We start from the raw sequence: 9,541 nt of genomic DNA, 5'->3' as shown, positions 1-9,541 counted from the left end.
CAGACCTCCCAAAAAACAACTAATGGCATTTTCATTAGAGAGATTAAGTCCAGTTAATAACCTATCAAACTCAGCCTGATACTCCCTCACACTACCAGTTTATTGTAAGTTCTTTAGGGCTTCCATGGGATCTTCAAAACCCTCTCCGAACCTTTCATTCATTGCTAACACAAATTCAGTCCAAGATGGATCTAAAACTGAATTTCTAGATCTAATGTAGGACCTGTGCCATGCCATAGCTTCACCTTCAAAGTGGATAGAAGCCACCTTCACCCTATGCTCAAAAGGTATTTCATCTATGGAGAAGAATTGATTAACCTTGTGCAACCAATTTCTCAACTCACCACTAGAAAAATGAGGGAATTCTAATCTAGAGTAACGATTGAAAAACGTACTATTGTAGTTAGGATCATTACCAGTATGCATATCATTGAATCGAGCTCCTTGCGGCGTTTCTCCTAGACAATCTCGACCAGAATTAGATTCTGCCCTAGCTTGGTCCTTTTCTTTTCCCTTCTGATTCCAATTCCCAATTGCTTCCCTGATTTCTATCAATTTCTTATCAGCCTGTGCATTCCGATCGTTTATACTAGACATTCCTTCCATCAATTTTTGTAACTGCGTCTGAATCTGTTGAAGCTTGTCCTCTGTTTCTTCTTGACCTTTGCTGCGCGTCATCAGATCAGTGCCAAGGATTACCAGGCTCTGATACCAATTGATACAATTACAGAGAATTACAGAGAAGAAACAAATTCCAGGAGTAATCTCGAAGAATTTTGAACAGCTAGTTCAGGGATTAAACCCGAGAATTCAGCTTAAGAGAAAATTATAGAGAGAAGAAAACAATCTGATTATCAATCAATGAATCTGTCAATGATCTATTACAATCCTTTTATAGGCTCCTAGAGATTACTAAAACTGTTAAGTTTCACAGATACAATTAACAGAATTTAACTATCTAACAATCCTAACTGTTCTAACTAACTTCTGGACTTGTTGACAGAATAACTAAACTTCTGGACTTGTTTAACAGAAATTGCCACATCAGCGATTAGTTCTCCTTTTGCTAAATTGTATCAATACCCCTCTGTAAAGAACAGACTTGTCCTCAAGACTGAAAAGAGGGAAATCGATGCTGCAATTCAGAAAGATATTCCCAAGTTGCCTGATCAGCTTCCAAACCTACAAGCACTTGACATACAGCCTTGTTACCCTTCTTAACCAACCTCCTCTCAAGTATAGTGTCAGGCGTCGGACAATAGGGACTAGAAAGCTGTAGGACTGGAGGATGAGAAATGTCTCTAGGCACCTCATGGCATCTCTTGAGCTGAGAAACATGAAAAATGGGATGGATCAACACATCAACAGGAAGCACAACAATTTATAGGCCACTGCACCAACCCGTGCGTCAATGATATAGGGTCCATAATACTTTGCTGCTAGCTTGTTGAAAGGTCGAGCAGCCACTGAAACTTGTCTACAAGGTTGCAGCTTTAAATACACCCAGTCACCAACTGCAAATACTCTGTCTGATCGATGTCTATTAGCCAAGTCCTTCATCCTTTGTTGTGCCCGATGGATATGAAACTTAAGCAACTCAATAATAGCCTCTCTTGCTTCCAAGGATCTGTCAACCATCTCGTTAGCAGCTTCTCCAACCAAATAAGGGAGATGAATAGGTGGTTTTTGACCATAAAGAACTTCAAAGGGCGTGCATTCGATAGCAGTGTGATAAGTGGTATTATACCACCACTATGCAAGAGGAAGATAGGAGGGCCAAAGCAGAGGTTTGTCTGAGCAAAAACACCTCAAATAGGTTTCCAAAGTTCTGTTCAGTACTTCAGTTTGCCCATCAGTTTGGGGGTGATATGCAGTAGATCGTTGCAACTGAACTCTTTGTAGAGTGAACAACTCCTTCCAAAATGAGCTGAGGAAAACAGGATCCCGATCACTTGTCAATGTAACAGGCATACCATGGAGTTTAAAGACGTGATCTAAGTAACACTGAGCTACATCTTGGGCAGTATAAGGATGTTGTAAGCTCATGAAATGGCCATATTTACTAAGCCGATCCACAACCACTAATATCACATACTTGCCCTTGGCTTTAGGAAGACCTTCAATAAAACCAAGACATACATCAGTCCACACCCCTTCAGGAATGGGCAGAGGTTGCAACAACCCTGGGTAAGTAGCAACATCATACTTGTGCCGTTGGCAAACATCACACTTGTGGATAAAGTTTCTAATATCTTGAACAAGAGACTCCCAATAAAATAATGATTGAATTCTTCTAATAGTTGCATCCATTCCAGAATGCCCACCTTGAGGAGTAGAGTGCCATAATGTGATAATGGTATTCCTCAACTGCGTATCATGTCCAACTACTAGTCTACCCTTTCATCTGAGTTGGTCATTGCTCCAAGTAAAGTACTTGAAAGGTTGAACCTGCAACTTAAACTATTAACTCTTGCAATGTAGCATCTTGTGTCCAAGTATCCTTGATCTGTTGGTACAACTTATCATTAGGAGTAAGAAGTGAAATAGCTAATAGCTCAGCATCAGGTTTCCTAGATAAGGCATCAGCAGCCTTATTCTCAGAGCCCTTCTTGTACTCTATGGAAAAATCAAAAGCCATCAATTTTGATATACCAGCCACCTGAAAGTCTGTATGAACATGTTGGTTGAGTAAGTATTTCAAAGCCTTTTGATCTGTCCTCACCACAAAGGCTCTGCCCAACAGGTAGTGAGACCACTTAGTGACAGCAAAAATAAGTGCCAATAACTCTCTATCATACACTGACAAAGCCTGGTGCCTCGGGGCCAATGATTTACTAATGTAGGCAATAGTGTGTCCCTATTGCATTAGCACAGCTCCAATACCTCTACCACTAGCATCTGTCTCCACTACGAAAGGCAAGGAAAATCAGGCATAGCCAGTACGGGGGTAGAAATCAAAGCTTGTTTCAGTGTTTCAAAAGCTGTAGTCGCATCATCTGTCCACACAAACCCTTCCTTCTTTAACAAGTCATGCAATGGTCTACATATGCTTCCAAACCCTTGGATGAATCTTCTGTAGTATCCTGCAAGACCCAAGAATCCTCTCAATAGTTTGATATTAGTTGGTATTGGCCAATGTTGCACAGCTGTAATCTTTTTGGGATCAGTTGACACCCCCCCCCCAGCACTAATAAAATGCCCCAAATATTCCACCTTATCCACTGCAAAAGCACACTTTGACATTTTTGCATACAACTGATGTTTCATCAAATCAAATACAGCTTCCACATGAACTAAATGAGCATTAACATCTTTGCTATAAATCAGAATATCATCAAAGAATACCAATACTGATTTCCTTAACAATGGTTTAAAGACTGCATTCATCAAACTCTGAAATGATGAAGGTGCATTGGTTAAGCCAAACGACATAACCAGAAATTCATAGTGCCCTTCATGAGTTTTAAAAGCTGTTTTGTAAGCATCCTCTTCAGCCATTCTTAATTGATGATAACCTGCCCTTAGATCAATTTTAGAAAAAATTATAGCTCCATCTAACTCATCCAGCAAGTCTTCAACGATAGGTATCGGAAACTATCCTTAATTGTCATCTGATTCAAATCTCTGTAATCAACGCAGAGTCTCCAACTTCCATCTTTCTTCCCAACTAATACTACTGGAGAAGCATAAGGGCTAGTACTATGTTGCACCACACCTTGATCCAACATCTCTTGTACTAATTTTTCAATATCTTTTTTAATCCCCGGATACCTATAGGGTCTCTTGTTAACATGATTTGTTTTGTCAATTAGGGGAATTCTATGATCAAAAGAACCTCTGTGAGGTGGTAATGTAGTTGGCAATTCAAATAAGCATGAGTAATAACTAATTAGTGCAGCAAATGATGGCAAAATTCCCTCACTTAGAATGGCTTGAATGTTGTGACACTGCGCAACTTCTACTGCCTGAGGTACATGTGACAACATGAACAATTGCCCTTCCTTAGCTAAGGTCTTAGCTTTAACCGCCTTTAGACCAGTGCTGGCACCTCTTAATACATGTTTTTTTCCTTTGTAAACGAACTCAATGGACCTTTTTTTAAAATCAAACAAAATTCTGCCCAATGTATTCAACCATTATACTCCTAAGACTATATCCACATTTCCTAGTGGTAAAAGCAAAAAATCAGAAGAGAATGTGGTTCCCTGCAGTAGCCAGTGAAGATTCTTGCAAATAGCAGCGCTTTGCACTTCTCTACCATCAGCCACACTTATAGATTGTTCTTGAATAGAACTAGTCTGACAACCCAACTTTGCAGCCACTTGTTTATCTATAAAGTTGTGTGTGCTTCCAGTATCAATCAAGACTTGCAAGGGTTGTTTTTCATGGTATCCTGTTACTCTTATGGTTTGATAACCAATGACCTCCGTAAAAGCCTGTAATGATATAGCCATAAATTCATCTGTTTTCTCCCAAACCTCTTCTATTTGTTCCTCTTCTACTTCAACATTTACTTCTTCTACTTCAACATTTACTTCTTCTTCCTCAACTACTTCTACCAGATACAATTGCTTCTTTCCTCTGCAGTTATGTCCTTTCACATATTTTTCATCACAAAAGAAACACAACCCTTTGGATCTCCTTTCATCCATCTCTGCTGCTGATAGCCTTTTAGTAACACCATTATTAGGAAATCTATTAAACCTATTAGGTACATATTCAAGGGGTTTCGCGAATGTGGAATTGGAATAAGAATTTCTTTGGAAATACTGAGGTTTAAGATGGCCAGGAGTGGGTAATATAGGACCTTGGACTTTAAGAAAAGATTTGATTCCCCAGGATTGAGCTTGAGCTTCAAACACCTCTTCTTGCAACCTAGCTACCTTATATGCTTGCAACAAAGTTTTTGGAGCATGTATTCTAATAGGCTTGTTCAACTCCTTCTTCAGACCTCCCAAAAAACAACTAATGGCATTTTCATTAGAGAGATTAAGTCCAGTTAATAACCTATCAAACTCAGCCTGATACTCCCTCACACTACCAGTTTATTGTAAGTTCTTTAGGGCTTCCATGGGATCTTCAAAACCCTCTCCGAACCTTTCATTCATTGCTAACACAAATTCAGTCCAAGATGGATCTAAAACTGAATTTCTAGATCTAATGTAGGACCTGTGCCATGCCATAGCTTCACCTTCAAAGTGGATAGAAGCCACCTTCACCCTATGCTCAAAAGGTATTTCATCTATGGAGAAGAATTGATTAACCTTGTGCAACCAATTTCTCAACTCACCACTAGAAAAATGAGGGAATTCTAATCTAGAGTAACGATTGAAAAACGTACTATTGTAGTTAGGATCATTACCAGTATGCATATCATTGAATCGAGCTCCTTGCGGCGTTTCTCCTAGACAATCTCGACCAGAATTAGATTCTGCCCTAGCTTGGTCCTTTTCTTTTCCCTTCTGATTCCAATTCCCAATTGCTTCCCTGATTTCTATCAATTTCTTATCAGCCTGTGCATTCCGATCGTTTATACTAGACATTCCTTCCATCAATTTTTGTAACTGCGTCTGAATCTGTTGAAGCTTGTCCTCTGTTTCTTCTTGACCTTTGCTGCGCGTCATCAGATCAGTGCCAAGGATTACCAGGCTCTGATACCAATTGATACAATTACAGAGAATTACAGAGAAGAAACAAATTCCAGGAGTAATCTCGAAGAATTTTGAACAGCTAGTTCAGGGATTAAACCCGAGAATTCAGCTTAAGAGAAAATTATAGAGAGAAGAAAACAATCTGATTATCAATCAATGAATCTGTCAATGATCTATTACAATCCTTTTATAGGCTCCTAGAGATTACTAAAACCGTTAAGTTTCACAGATACAATTAACAAAATTTAACTATCTAACAATCCTAACTGTTCTAACTAACTTCTGGACTTGTTGACAGAATAACTAACTTCTGGACTTGTTTAACAGAAATTGCCACATCAGCGATTAGTTCTCCTTTTGCTAAATTGTATCACACATGTAAGCAGAGGACTGCATTAGGTTACTCTTAGTTTTTTACTAGACCAAACTTGAGAATTGTTGCACTTTTTAGGATTACTGAATTTTGTTTCAACTAATTACATTATCTGATTCTGTAGACCTTTTGCTATGAACTGGATAGGAAGCTAATGACTTCATGCTATGTTATTTGCTGGAAATTTTGGTTATCACCAGCTCAAAATTTCTACTTTGTGCACCATAGGTAGGTTAAGAAAGGAATAGTTGAACTTATCACAACAAAATTCCTTTTTGTCTGGCCATTTTTGTTATGATAGAAATAAGTACTTGCTACTTAGAGTAGGAATAGGAATAGAAGTCCTAGTTGAAAAAGGATTCAAATGTAGTGTCTATAAATAGGTTTCAATGTAACAATTTAGATATAAAATTCAATAATATTTTCTCATATATGTCTCACATTAACTAAGGTTTTGTAAGCTTGATTTACACCAGCAACATCAAAATACAACCATTCAGATGATATCATGCTTTCCCATCAAGCTTTGGCTTTAAAAGAGGGGTTCTGAGATCTATTTCTGACGTTTCTTTGTTGGAAATTGTTACTTAAATTCATGGGAGGCCAAATGGATATCGTAAGGTTTTGAAGGTAAAAGTTCTTTTGGGTTATAGTTGGTAGTATCCATTAGGATAGCTATAAAACAACTAACCTAGTTTTTATTCTTGCCATTGTTTACTGGACGACAAGTGTTTGAACCTTGGAATTGATGATTGTAGACAAGATGTTGGTAAAACAGGTAATTCTGTATAAGCGTACCTGATACGTGCATTAACTGTTGTTTTCTATTAATGAAATTTCTAGTGATTTTTCTTTTTGCAGTCATTGTTCATGATGTATTTTACCACAAATCAGTTGATGGAAGCAAATGCACCCCAAGTACTTTTACTTCTCTGCAAACTCAAACACGTAAAAGAAATTGATTTACATACTTTACTTTTGATTGATTTTTTGTTTTGCATTTGTAATCTGGAAGTCCAAAGAGGGTCTTGCATTCTCTGAGTCTCTGCTGAGAATTATCAGGTCCTGTCTGGAAAAATGAGGTCAACAGTCTATCAGGGCAGATGAGCGAGTTCGTCTGGAAGAACTGTGTGGGAAGGTAATGATTGTCTAAAAACTCATTGAAGAGTCATTTCAACTTGGAGTCTGTAACTTATTGAATTATCATGTCCTGTCTGAAAGAATGAGGCCAGCAACCTATCTTGATCCAGAGCAAGAGTTGGTACATTAATTTGATATTACGTAACATTGATTTTGAGTCTTTTGGGGAAGTCTTGAAACTCTTTATAATAGGTACCATTGGTTTTGAGCCTTTGACCATACTCTTGCTGGTCATGTTTGAAATTGGTTACCAATTACTAAACAACTATGCTGACCAAATGCAAAACTGGGGTTGGATTTGCAGCATTCATTCTCAAGCTTCAAGATTATTTACCACGTAATTTACGATTTTTGGTTAGATTTTCATCACACAACCAGTCTATGGGACTTGATAAAATTGCCATTTACCAGAAATTCCATTGCACTAAATTTTGCAACATTCATTTAAGTTAAACCTAACACTGAGCATGAAGTTAGATGTTTTGGTTAAAATGGGAACTTAAATGATCCACAAGCAGCCAACATCTGTCACACTTCTTGCGTTAACATTCTCCAATACTTGTCTCTGCAATATTATATATTCAAAAAGTTAAGTACATCTCCTTTTCATGGAATTACACATGACATTCCTCTTTTCATTATTCTTATTACTCTCCCTCTCTCCTGGATAACAAATTCAGTGCTTCAGCTAGATCCAGTTATAAATCAGACTGCTTGGCAGGTTCAAGATGGGAGGAGGAGTCTCAAACAATTGTCGCTGCCAGATTAAGAGAGGATGCTTCAGTAGTCACTTGAACTTGATGACAGTTCAAATGTGATCAGGGAGAGGTTGCTGCATGAGAGAAGGAAACCATTTATGCGGAGCTGTTCTTTGCACAGAAGCCTGATCCATCTTTTGATAATGATGAAGATATTATGTTTGAAAAAAGTAATTACAGAAATAAACAATATCGCCTTGAATGATGATTAGAGTGTTGAATTTGAAGTGGCTGATGATGATAACCATGTCTTAAATCACAAGTCTCCTAGAGGCATGGAAATATATTTTGAGAAACTTCTCCAGGTGCAAAACTCAGAGCAAGGTACTGCAGAGGTCAAAATTTTTGTCAGGAGATTCAGAAAAATCTTCACAACTTCACAACAAGGTATCTTTTAGTCCAGGAGATCCTTTGCTTGGGACCAGGTTTCAAGTTGTTAATCCTTACATCTATGTAAATGGGATTGAAATTCTGTTTGACTGTTAAACATGAAGTTGTCAGTATAAGTTTGCCATAAATAATTTGGAAAAGAGGACTGCTTCTTCCCAAATCCTGCAAAGTTTGATCTCAATTTTCATGCTCTTTCTGGACTCTGGTGTCCTTGATATTGTTGGTGATTCATTGGTCCATGATACCATTGTGTAGAACCTTTCGGAATCTTATACGCCATGATACACCTCTAGGGTGGATTTTGGGTCGTGACACATGTTCCTGCAGCTAGGAAAGTTGATTGAATTGATTTTCTAATCACTAATTAAAGAAACTACAAGCATCAATCGCTGGATAAGATCGGTTCAAAAAATAGTAAGCAATATCACTACCCACCATAAGAAAACCCTATTGAGATATTGCAGTTTATACTAACATTTTTGGAGAAGAGTAACACTCAATATGCATAGTTACTTCTGCAAAGAGCAGATTTTCGATCAATTCAAAGCTACCTTGCTGCTCTAAAAAAGTAAATATGATATCTCTCCGTTCATGTAAAATACGGTATTAAATGTAGCATCAATATATGCCAATCCTCACCGTCCATGAGCGGCTCAAGCATATTAGTGGCCTAAGGCAAAAATCAAATGGAGCTTTAAACTTGAATTGTTAATAACATTTATATAATTCATTTCTTCTAGTTTTCAATCGATAATATAACTATTCTTATTTTAAATTATTTTTCATGAGATATAGTACTCCAAATATGTCAAATTTCTTCAAATAATTCTTTCAATTTCATGAAAAGTTAACTTTTTTTACAGACAGTATTCAATGTTTCTTAAAAATAGTAACTTATAACCTATTATTATTAAAAATGAGGCTCCTTAAATTTGGGGGCCTAAGGCACATATTTTTTTAGTACTTTTAACACTGTCAAGCCACCCCGCTCACCGAGGAAGTAAGCTGTACATAATCCATTTGGTTAATAAATTCAAGTTGTCTTCTTGGAATGTGAGTAAAACACGTTTAATTTTTAATTTATTAAAATACATGTTTTTTTATCTCTTTAAAAAAATTATTTAGATTATTTTAAAATTACATTCTAATTATGGATCAACAACTATAAATATACGTAATTAAATTGTATATGAATCATAAATAATTAAAGAATTTACAAATAAAGATGA

General features: G+C 37.1%; 1 long non-coding RNA gene across 1 annotated transcript; it reads left to right on the top strand.

Moving 5' to 3' along the window:
* The first annotated feature begins 6,948 nt into the window (after positions 1-6,948).
* Positions 6,949-8,472, top strand: LOC107010135. The gene is made up of 2 exons (XR_003576789.1): positions 6,949-7,162; positions 7,886-8,472. It is a non-coding gene; the product is annotated as an uncharacterized LOC107010135 (long non-coding RNA).
* The last annotated feature ends 1,069 nt before the right edge of the window (positions 8,473-9,541 follow it).

This window comes from Solanum pennellii, chromosome 2 (genome assembly GCF_001406875.1).
Source record: "Solanum pennellii chromosome 2, SPENNV200".
Classification (NCBI taxonomy): Eukaryota; Viridiplantae; Streptophyta; class Magnoliopsida; order Solanales; family Solanaceae; genus Solanum; species Solanum pennellii.
The sequence above is the reverse complement of the archived record's forward strand: the minus strand, read 5'-3'. Positions and strand labels throughout refer to the sequence as shown.